Source organism: Cuculus canorus, chromosome 3 (assembly GCF_017976375.1).
Source record: "Cuculus canorus isolate bCucCan1 chromosome 3, bCucCan1.pri, whole genome shotgun sequence".
Lineage (NCBI taxonomy): Eukaryota > Metazoa > Chordata > Aves > Cuculiformes > Cuculidae > Cuculus > Cuculus canorus.
Genome location: NC_071403.1, coordinates 48,088,322 through 48,100,703, shown reverse-complemented (window position 1 = coordinate 48,100,703; position 12,382 = coordinate 48,088,322). Strand labels below are relative to the sequence as shown.

The following is a 12,382-nucleotide window of genomic DNA, read 5'->3' as shown; positions in this document are numbered from 1 at the left end:
CAAAAGAAGCAAAGATGGATATTGTATTTAGCAACAGTTGGAGGACACAGCATTGTTTGTGCAATATTCCTTAGGTCTCCAGAGATTCTTTCCTAAGCCTCGAAAGGCTGAGGAAGTGGAGGCATTGGCATGGTGTTGAAGCAGCTGCAGAGGGTTGGCTAAGCTACAAGCATCTGAGTGCAAAGTAGGTCAAAAAATAAGTTATGTGTCTTTGTTGTTTTGAAAGAATATATAGTTTAGCTAATTTTAGCATGAGTAGTACAATGTCGTATAAAAAATGCACATGATTGCAGTGTAGGGTTGCAATGTAGCACATTAACAACTGAGGGATTTAAGCCATATGTTTTCCAAATATTTCCAGTACTTTTTTTTGTAATCGAGACACATTTTTTTGCACCACTTCGACTGTAATTAGCCACCTCTGGCCAGTAACGCTGCTAGGCCCTTTCTTTACACTTCACTTAATGCTTCTTGACTTCCGTAGTGTGATTTCTTTTTTTTTTCCTTTAGTCTTTAGTAGAGTAGAAATACTCCTGTGAATTATGAATCTTTAAATTCTGTTTATAAATTTAAGGTTTAATTTAGCTCTTCAGTAGCATATGAGAGATAACTTGAGAGGGTTTTGGCACTAACTGTATGCCAGCTTCTAAGGGATAACATAAGGAAAATCAGAAGAGAGAACTTAAGTCCTTCACTTTGAACATTGAGTAGTCAGTGAAAAAATAATAAAAATAAAATATAAAGTATTTGTTGCTGTTGATCTTTCCTTCTTGAAAACCTCATTTTTTTTTGTCTCTTCTTTTTCACTCTTCTAATCTAAAACTGTTTCATTTGTTGCTCTATTGTAGTTTTTAACATAGCTACCATTAGCACACTTTTCTGTGAATCTTATTCACAGAAAAGCACCGATGCCTTTGACTGTGACAATGAGGACTGAGCTTCAAGGAAACTCCTGCTTAAAAGCTAAGAGTAAGAACACAGGACGTTCAGGTCATAGACCTCCATTGTGTAAGGCGTTGCCTTTTGTTTATTTAATACCTAGCTAGATCTTAGAAATTTTGGAATACCAAATTGTGGACTCATTACTATGGGTGTTGTAACTATTTTTGTCATGTATATGTGTTTTCAGAAAAGGGAGAGAAAGGGTTAACAGAGGATGAATTAATGAAATACTCAAATATTAGAATCGTAACCTAGGTCCAGTTACAGTCAGTGCTAATCATGTTCTTAAATGCTGGCTTTTTTCTGGGACCTTATCCTAGTGTAGGACCGGCTTGCAGAACAAGCATTTACATTTTTTTTAGGTTACAGATCAAAGTGTAGCTTAGGATGCTATGAATAATTATCTCTGTTGAGAAACAGCAGAATGTGTTCACACTCAAAGAGGGATATTTGTGCTGTCCTGAGGATGTTCGCAGTGGATTTATATACCGTCCGTGCAGTGCATGAGCCTGAAACCCAAGCCTGGAACTCATGGTTGGCAGATGTGGACTATCACATTTTAATGGCTGTTGACTGTTCTAACAGACTGAAAAATTGCAGACAGTTCGTTTCTTGGTATTTCTGTGTCTGTGATGAGTTGGACACCAATAACAGGGCTCATAGGCATTCATAGCAATGAATTTTAATTCAGTGATAGTTGCATTAAAAATCTTTTGAGGGACTGGATGCAGTTATACTAATAACTTGGCATTTGCTATGCTGCTTGCTATTTTGAGGTTTGTAGCTTTGAGTGGAAAAACTACGCCCTCTGCTCTTGAATGTTTACTTTTATTCTCTCCAGCTGCATGATTTTCTGTGTGTTTTAAACAAGTTAATAGGTAGTTAGCATGCATTTAGGACACAGAGGATATTAATGTTGTTTTGCAACCCAGGACAAAATGCAATGTTTAGAATTTTAATTAACATATATCTGAAATGTGAATTTCTCTCTAGATGACAGAGCATGGGTTAGGATCTTGCCTGTTATTTATAAGCTGTGTGGTCTTCAGTCCTTTTATCTTTCTTTCAGCAAAATCATATTAGAATCTGCTATCTGCTAGCAAAAAGCTTTGACTTAACGGACAGAATTGAAATGTATCTGCCAAAGTGTCAAATATGAGAAAAGAATGGAAGTGGTTCAGTAGTGAGAATAATTTGACTTATTACTCTAAGAAGGGCTCAGAAAAATTAACAAGCATGAGTTAAGTACTCAGTTCAGAAAGTTCAGTTGCCTGGCAGTGCTTCTGGACTTCAATTTGTGAACTTATTCACAATTATTTGGTGTGTTCTTCATACCAGTGAACTTTTTGAGAGTTTTATCTTCTTCAGACTAATGAAATATTAGGTAGTATTTTATTGTTTATGGATGTGAAAAATGAAGTTTTATTTTGTAGTATAACAGGGGAAAAGCAATTGTTCCTGGAGGGATAAGTACACATAATGTTACTTAAGCTTGTAATGTAAAGTTCAATGAAACTGAAATTAGATTTACAGCCGTATTTTGGTTTAAGATTGGTTGTATGACTGTCCGTTCTTCTTTTCTCTTTTTTTCATTCAGACAAAGCTGAGTATTGGAATAAAGAGTTCTGTACTTCAGAGCAGAGTAGTTACTCATGCTTTGAGAGGAAAAGGATTTTTTTCTATGCCAGTGAAGAAAAGGAATCTTGTGTTCCTGCTATGACTTTTATTTGTAAATAGAAATTACTTATTGTGCTCATTGTTCCGTGCATCTTTCATACACTTTGCTTTATCAGTTATTCATTGTAAGCATTAGTTTAATGTTTATAACTAGGAGCTAGATGGACAATGGTCTCTTCTTTCTGAATGCATGTAGGCAGAAAATGCTTTACATAGGATAGCTATTGGAAAATGAAGGACATGCCTGACATCTGAAATTTGTTGTCATGTTTGTAAGGGCACAGAAAGGAAGGGGGAGGAACACATTGATATTTACCCTTTTGTTTAGTGCAACTATTTGAAGTAACATAACCAGCAAGCTTCTTATAGTTATGTGTAGCTTGTCTTTTTGAATACAGAATGTTCTGCAAACCCAAAAGGCAGTCTTTTTCATGGAGAATGAACTTAATCATAGGACAGGCTAAAAGAAAAGAGTAAAGGTTATAGAAAACTATGGATCTCTGGAGCTTCCTCATGGTTAGGGTCCATTCCCGTTCCCATGTGCAAAGCCTCTGATTAATCTAGAGTAGCAGCTTTTCTTCAGGTACTGTTGCCGATATCCTCATATATATCAGGACACCAGTGGGATGTTGTAAAGGCTGCAATTCACCTCTGGTACTGCATCACAGGGATTGTGTGCATTTGAAGCTGGAAGAAGGGCCCAGCCAGCCTCTATTCTCTGGTGGTCATAGTCCAGCCAGGAAAGAGCCTGAGGTACTTGAGAGGGGCTTGCCAAAGGCAACAGCAAACCTGGTTAAAGAGAGAACACCAGGGCAAAAGACGGTGATTTAGTAAAATAGGGTGCACGTCACAAATTTACACTTAGAGATTATGAACTACAGAGATATAGGATGCAGCATGCGATGCTTTTTTATGCAGCTAGTTGGGGTTTTTTTGTAGGGTGGTGTCTGGCAGTGTCTTGCGGCAGTGTCTGGATTGGTGCTGCAATCCTGGTTTTATTTTAGTTTCTCTGCAATTGTTTTATGTATTCAAAAGATTTCCATTTCTCTTTAACTTTGCGCCCTGCTAGTTTCCTGTTTCTGCAAAAGTGCTGAAGTGCAGACCAACACTTGAAGCAGTATTTGCATGGTTGAGTATGTCTGCGAGAATTGTTTACGTATCAGCATCTGAAACTGGGAGGGAAGCAGCAGAACATGTTTGGCAATGGAAAGATGGAGAATAAATCTTTTATTGCAGTTCCTTAGAGTGTGTTTTGGGAACAGTGAAGTAATTGAACTTTGCTCTGATTTTCAAGGCTGGCTTGCCTTAGAGAGGATCATGTAGTTCTACTTGCAATATCATCTACCAGGTGTCAGTATAATGGCAAAAAAAATGCTCTTTAAGCGAGGCTTGGGATTGTATCTCTTATAACAAGTTGCATAATAATAATGTTAGAAGAAAAAAGTTTGAAATGTACAGTGGCAGTGCATATAATGAATCATAGAATGGTTTGGGTTGGAACGGACCATGAAATTCATCTAGTCCAACCTCCCTGCAGTGAGCAGGGTCATATCCAATTAGATGAGGCTGCTGAAGATCTTCCTTGCTTTGCTTCACTTTCTTATGACACTTTTAAAAAAAGTTTTGGCAGTCTGACAAAAACAGATGTTAAATTGGAGATGTAAATTACACTTTCAAAGAAGGGTAGTAGTAATGCCCTGTGTTCTTTAATCTCGCTAACCTGGAATCCTAGTAAAATTTATATTAAAATTTGGAGTTTGAGATAATCCCTGAACAAAATTGCAGGAACAACTCAATTAGGAAAAAGCTTGAAAATGTTAATGAAATAGTAGAAAGCAGAATTTGCATATGAAAAAAATTAAAACTGAGTGGGAATTTTAAATAAAATATTTTTAAGAAACAATATAAAAGCTGAGCATTTCTTCTTTGTTCATCTTCCATTCATCTGTTTGTACATTAGCAGTCAGCATATTTAGTTACTGTACAGCAATTAACTGTAAAGTACTGTGGTTCCTAAGTGACTGACATTTGTATGAGGAAGGTAGTTCTTTTAAATGTGGAATTGTTTTTGCTGTTAAGCTTGTTATGGAACCTTCTGTGATACTTCTAACCATTAATGTGTGTGATTTTCATTCTCAGTTTTTAATGTTAAAAATAACATTGCTAACTTCCTTTAAGTGTATTTTTTTTGTAATGCATATTCTTGATATTGTTGGCTTAAGAGAAAATATGCTGGAATAGTTCACTCATTTAAACAGATGCTTTAAATCATAGAATTGATGTGTGCTAGAAATAACTTTTGATTAATTATACATGTCCAGGTAGGGACTATGGAATTAATATTCAGTCAGTGGCCTTTCTCAAGAAAAAAGTGCCTTTACATAATATATTCATGGAACTACAAAGAAAAGCACAATGCAATAAAGCCATTGATTTTCAATTTGAACATGCTTATATAGATTTGATAAGTACTCTACCTAAAAGTGCATGCAGAGCCATTTTTTGTGCACATGTCTTTGAAGATAGTTAAGGGCTATGAAATTGCCAACTCTCATTCAGAAGCAGTCTTCCAATGTAGGACATTTCTTAAACTTTTAATGCCTGGACTTGCATGAATTACACCCCCAAATCTCAGTCCTAATGCAAAACAGTAAAAGATATTTCTAGTTGTTTAAATGCATAGCTAACCAAAATATGGTAATAGTAATGCTTTCTGTGTGGATGAAGCACTGTGTGGTTTAGTTTTTTTCAGTGGAAAAAGAAAGATTTGCCTCAAGCTGGTCTTGCAGTTTATTTACATTTAAACTGACTGATATTTATGCTTTAGTATGATGTGTGCCAATTAGTTGTTGGGGTTTTCTTAATCTGAAGTAGCCTGAAATACGCCAGTCTGTTTGTCCAGTGAATTCCTAATCTGGGATAAGAGAAATAAGAGGAGACAGTAGGAAAAAACAAAGGATACCATTTCAGGTAGAATTCTGCTGGCATTTGTGCAGACCCAGACCTGTGATGTTACTACAAACAGGCCTCTGGGGTCTTGGAGGAGGATGATCAAGTCACTGAATTGCTACTGCTCATCTCTGCTTTTTTTAGGGAAGAGGAGGTTTCTTGGTTTTATGCTGCCCCTTGCGTTATGTTCCCAGTTGCTTTGTAACCATGTGATGCGTACTTTCAGTACATAGAGTGGGCAGGGTCATAAATTCTCCACTTTTTTTATAGGTAAACGATCTCCAGGAAGCCCTATATATGCGAAGCATAGCTCTGTTTTTCAGTGAAAGAGCTAAGGCTTGTACTACAGTGTGTTTCCCTGAGAAGTTACAGTTTTACAATTTGCCCCCTGTATTTTAGATCAGTGTTCTTTCATGTATTTCATGCAAAAGACTTGCATTATGGAGAACTGCAGAGGGAAAAAGACATGGTAATAAAAAGCAAAAACTAAACCAACAACCATGGGAGATGCTGGATCTACTATTCCTAAGTGCTTACGATTATGGGTTGAATTTCATTTTATGACTAAGTCCACATAGCAGTTGACTGCCTTGGTAAATGACAGTTCAACTTGTCCTGCACTCGATGTATTCCTTCCTGTTCATGGGCACTCATTGTGTCACACAGTGAAGTTTTTGAGGAAACTGATGTAACAGAAGATGATTATTTTTTTTTTCCCAGAAAAGGAACAGGTTGAGAGCAATTCCTCTGGTTTAACTAAGTGTTAGCCAACTCACTTGTGCTATACCAGGGAAGTGCACTATCAGGGCTTTCCCCTTTAGCAAGGGCTAGGCTTTATATCTAACCTTCAGATCTTATAAACTGTGCAGGGCGAACAGAAATTATAGCTCATTGAATGCTTAGAATCCACTATCTAGCAGAACCTTACGTTTCGATTTCCAGAGAACCCTGTGGAATATCACCTAGAAGCTCATACTCCTTCAGAGACTTGTTTGTGGTATAAGGCATTTCCTCTTGTTTTGTCCTACTTTTCGTTTCTGTTCGTAAGTACTTGGGATTAACCTGATGGTTTAGTTATAAAATCACAGATCAGGAAATAATAATAAATAATAAGGAAGTAATATGAAGCATAACAGGAAAGAAAGGGTTCTAAATGAGCTGTTTAAAAGAAATGGTAAGGTAGTGCATTTAATGGAGTTCATTAATCGGTAGCCTTTTACTATGGAAACCATATCTTGTACTGTATGCGAAACCAGAGAATTAAAGTACAAATTTAACTTTAGCTTTTCACATAAGTAATTAGTCAGCAAACAGGAATTGCAGTAAAGCAGGCCTTCTGTTTGCTGCCTGGTTGGTTACCAGGCCTTTTTGGAGTTTGTCTTTTGAGAATATGTCATATTTGCATTGGCATTTCCTAAGACTCTTGATGTGTAGTTCATTTGATATTCCCCATTTTCTTACTACCTTACTTGAAATTTCCTGGCAAACAGCTGATGCAATCAAAATTATAGAAATTGTGTTTTGTAAAAGAAGAAAGCCTTCTCTGTATAACAAAGTAAGAATGTAGTTGCCCTTGTAGGAGCTTCAGGGACCACATCTGTTTTGCAGATGAGTTCTTCTCGCATAATGCATTTTATCTATCCCAGCTTTGAAGTTTGACAGTGGATCATTAGAGTTAATTCATGTAGCAATAAAAATCAGGAGGTCATGTAAGGCAATTATTTTTATTGTTGCATATCTGCTGTATTAAACCCTTAAGATCTTTACTTGTAGGAGAGAGTTCTCTTATACAATTTCATAATCAACACTACTTACTTAGCTTCATTTAAACTCCTACATCCAAATCCAGCTAGTATAAATCTGATCTTAATGGTAATGAACTACAATTCAGGGGAATTAGTGCCGCAAGGAGTTGCATGGAACACTTGTTGGTTTGTGTAGGGAGAGAGAGGTCCCTGCAGTCTTTCAATTTGGTAATTGATCACGTGTTTTGACATCAGCTTTGAAGACCAAACTGTGTCAGGTTTTCACATGAAACTTTGAAGACCAGTTATTGAGCTTTTGTTGTTCAGGGTACCATTAAGCTTACTTTATTTTGTATTAGGTTTCAAAGAACTTTTAAAGTAGTTAATTTACTAGGTTTAAGAACTGTGCTCTTCTGTGATCTGTGCAGTTTCATCATATTAATCTTCTTTGGGTTAAGCAATAATTTCTAAGTGCTGGGTAGAACTGAGACACTTACGTACACAATACAATTACTATTATTCTGTATGTGTTGCCAATTAAAAATTATTTTTAATTGGAATTAAAATTAAGAAGAGTTACCCCCCAAGCAATATAACAAATACAGAAAAAAAAAGTAACATGTATCCAGTACCATAAAATACAGGAGAAACTAGTTAAGCCTTCAAGTGAGGTTAAATGCTTCTTTAAAGAAACTATTAAGTAAATCTGCATTTGTGGTTAGGGTATAATATTTTTTATTGTTAAACTGAGAAGGTACTATTCTGCTTATTTCTTCCTTTCCTGCTGTCATTCTGCCTTTTGTTTGTTAGCTCTTGTGTTTTCCATAATCTTTACATGTTTTCAGCATTCCAGACTTCTTGGACTTGAAATGAAGCAAGTATTGGAAGGATTTCTCTTGCATTTTGTCAAATACATTTCTGAAATTGATTGGCTATTCTGAAATGAGGGATTGCATGATCTTAAAAAATAGTTCAAAACACACACACAAAAATGCAGAAAATCATTTTTTTATAAAAGGAAATTTCAAATCTCATTGAAATTAGTCTGTGTTTTCCCTAATATCTCTTGAAAATTCCAATAGGAATTTTAAAGACTGTACAAAAGAATTGAGCAGACGTAGGAAACTAATGCACAACTTCCTTAGCTAATCTTGTTAGGCATTTCATGTAACATCACTTGGACTACTCTGTACTCAAATTATACCACAGTTTCTATTTGCCAACAGCATGCTTATGAAGAATTAGACATGTAATGGTTAATGCACTGCAAGTTGTTTTATATTGTAACTTTTTTTCTTGTGTTACACCTTTTTTAGAGTTTCTTCATCTTAACTTTAGAATAAGGCCCTCTTTAAGGAAGTAGTTCTAGGATGCTGGGATTTGAGGTTAGAGATGGAAACATATAAACATGCCAAAAAAATACTAAGAACTGATACATTGAAACATTCCCTGATCTTTACTTTTTTCTGGTCTTTAAATTAGTTATGTATTCTTTTCTGTGGCATTGTTTTCTGCTGTAGCTATGTCTATACAATGGGAAAATTTACACTGTGCTTAAAATTCTGAGTATATCAAAACTATGTTTTAATATAACAGATGCAGTACTTTTGAAGTAGTGTTTAGCAGGTTAAAGCCTCCAAACCTTACAGCACTGAAATTATTTCACTCTGATCATTCTCTTTGTTCCATTTATTTCCCTACAGCCTTTGTCAGCAGCCTTCAAGGTTCTTGCTGTGCCCTCATGTTTTGCCCATCCTTGCATCTTCCACTGTCTGTGTGGTGGTCTACGTGCGTGTCTCTGGCTGCTTTCTAACTTGTCATTAGAAAAGTAAATTAAAAGCCATTTTTGCTCTTCTAACTAATAGTCTTGAATTGCCTTTAATCTATTTTTTGGGTATTCTGTTGCCATTTCTAAATTGAAAGAGGTCAAGGTTAGAATATGGTTTCACAAGAAGCAGTGGTCTGGATGAAAATCTTACTAACTGCTGCCAAAATGGAGGTCTTCCTCCCTCTGTCCTAGCTTTCTTCTCCCAATAGTTTTTGTGTGTGTGCTTCTGTCTCTCTTGCCTTGTGCTAATATCTGTGCTCCTTTCCAAGTGCATGTTTGATTTGTTAAAGAGGCAGAAAGAGAAGTCAAAATGGTGTGATTTTCCTACATTTTAGTAAAGTAACTTGGCTCTCAAAAGTACCTGAAGATTTGTGTTGGCGTGAGGTCGGAAATATGGGCCTGAGTGGCTTGGAGTAATTATGCAGTAGAATTGAAAGGAAGGGGAAGCTGAGAGGAGCCATAAATAGAAGTGGAAGGACAAAACCCAAACCCTTGGGGTTAGTTTAAGGAAAGCATCAGTCTCATTCAGATGTTAACTTGTAGCACGTGTAACGGAAGCCGGAGTTCTCAGTGCAAGCCTTCTGTCTTAGTGTTGGACCCTACCTGCACACTAATAGGTGCTGGCATATTAAATAGGTGATACCTGTAGAAACATAAATTAAATTGATGATGCAGAAAATGAACAGTATTATTTTTTCCTTATGTTACTTCATTCTCCTATACTTATGCTTTCTGTAGAATACATCTTTTTATATCTGCTGCTAAGAGTTTTACGTTGATGAAAAATTTGACTCATAGTATCCTATTACCAGTCAAGCTTGTAGAGGGTCTTTTTTTTTAACTAGTGTAATTAAGTCTGGTGGCTACTACATCTTTGCATAAAATCTGTACTTTTATTGTTTTCTGCCTGCCAACTTAGTAAATATTAAGTGAGATCTCCAAGTTCTCACACATATAAAACCCTGTCTTATTTGTGCTCTTTAGTAAATGGCTGTATTTGTTCTTAATTTTTTTTTGTAACTACAGGGTTTGCCTCTCTCCAAGTTAGACTCTCTCCAAATCTCCATTATCCCTACTGGATAGACTTGTCATTTACTGTGTCTCCCCATCAGTGAATAACAACAGCTGTCAGTAAACTGTTGAAGAAAGCCTTAATCTTTTTAGGAAAGGCCTTAAGGAGGCTTCTTTTTTTCCTGTTCCCTTTTCTAATGAAAGAGCTTGAAAGTTGTAGAACTCTCACTCTGTGTGCTCCTCAGTACGATCACTACGTGTATTTTCTGTTGCTCTTGGTAGCCACAGGGAGCGTGGGTACACAGCTAAGAGGGCTGCTGGGTGGTAAGAATGTCTTCTTGTTCTTCTGCATCCTTTGCTCACAGGGATGATACTTGATAATTATCTCTTAAATGCCAGCATGTTTTTATTTTTGTCTAGCTGTGACAGACTAGTCTTCCAGCAGATTTTGTTTCCCTCCTACACTCCTGCAAACTTCCACATAATGCTTAAAAAAAGTGGCCAAGCATAAAGCAGGGCTGATTTGTAAAGGCCTCCTATTAATTAAATCAAAACTTCAGGTTGTGTAACTGGTTACTATGTGCAAATCCAAACATTGTTCTCTGAAGAAGCTTTTTTCACAATGATAATTTCTAGTGGGACCTGTAGTCAAGTAACACTTCCTAAAAATGTGCTTTCTGGGGTGGACCCAGTCAGTACTTGGTCTGTGCTATCATTAGCTGTTAGGAAATACCAGGTAATATTTACTTTTAAAACTCTTTGAAAATACCCTCCAGAAAAGATACCACAAGAAATACCTGAGGAAAGATGTTGCCTAAAGGGATGCAAACTCAATTGAAGTAAATTAATTAAGGAAATTGAGGAGTTATTAGGAATAATCTTTTTTCTGTGTACAGTATTTGGCAGTTCTAAAAGTAGTAATGCTAAACCAAATTGTTTAAAATAATATCCACTTAACATAGCAGTACAAACATTTGTTATATAAGCATGCAGGTATAAATGGTGGATTTTTCTTAATAACCCAGGAGATGGGAAGATCATTTCCCCCTTTTTTATTACAGACATGACGAAAAAAGTGGTCTTTACAGTATCTCTGTTTTTTTTCAATTTGACAGGAACTTGAAAAAATAAATTAGGCCTTTCTGAAGGATAGATATCATTGTGCTCTCTGCTTTTTCATGGTAATGCAGTCATCGCTTTTCAGCAATGCAAGGCTTTCTCAGTATTTCAGCACAGGAATTTGTTCTTTCTACCAATTCCCTATGAAATTATTTTTAAAACAAAACATGTCACTGTCATGATGGCCCTTAATTTTCCATTCTCTGAGTATCACTGAGATTTTGAGATTTTAAGTTGTATAGGTAGATGCCATTACTGTTTTTGCATTGGTACCTGTCTACATTTCATTGTGCCAACTGTGCTGCCCTGAGATTATCTCATGGTACCTTTTGCACACATACAGCTCTTGTTTGGTCAACAGACTTCATCACAGTTGCAATTTCTCCGGTATGTGTAATGAATAATGCAATAGAATAGTAGCTCTGTGCTATATTTAGTGTTCATTAATGAACATGTTCCCTCTAATCCTTTTAAAAATACATTCTTGCAGCCTAGTTGTACTCTTGTCTAATAGTACAGCCTATTTGTACTGTCTACTCTTGTACAGTAGTTTTGATTTCAGAAATTCTTTGTGGCAACAAATAAATTGAGCAGTAGGATCTTTATGTGGTATGAAAGCTTCTCTTTGGTTCTTCATTTTGAGTGACTTCCCTGACTTGAAGGGAGCAAGGCTTATATCTACCAGTTGTCTTGCTGCTGCTTCCTTTAGTTAGCACTGATATCATAAATCTAGGTCTTTGACACAGATTTTCTAAAAGAGTGCATTTGAAGTACATTTTCTAGGGTTTAAACGGTCTATTCATTATATGAAGCTACAGTATCTATTGTTCCTCACCTCTGTGTATATACCCAGTTGTCTTTTTAATCTTTCATAACTTATTATGCCTGTAATATTATCGTCATGTAGGGTGAAAGATGAATTCCACTCCTAGTGGTGGTATGATGAGCTGTGTAATGTCTATGCACTCTCTGTATCCATGAAACCCCCAGAGTTCTGTGAAACAACTGAGTGAATTTAACAGGATTATGCAGGGAGATAAATGCTGGGTACATAGTAGCTTGTATAAAAAATGTTTCCATTTTCTCCTCATTCTGCGGGCAGAAGTGATGG

General features: G+C 36.3%; 1 protein-coding gene across 5 annotated transcripts in view; it reads left to right on the top strand.

The window, feature by feature from the left end:
* The window catches only part of ZDHHC14 (zinc finger DHHC-type palmitoyltransferase 14), a 106,610-nt gene that overhangs the window by 42,336 nt on the left and 51,892 nt on the right, over window positions 1–12,382 (top strand). The gene's annotated exons all lie outside the window — the stretch shown is intronic.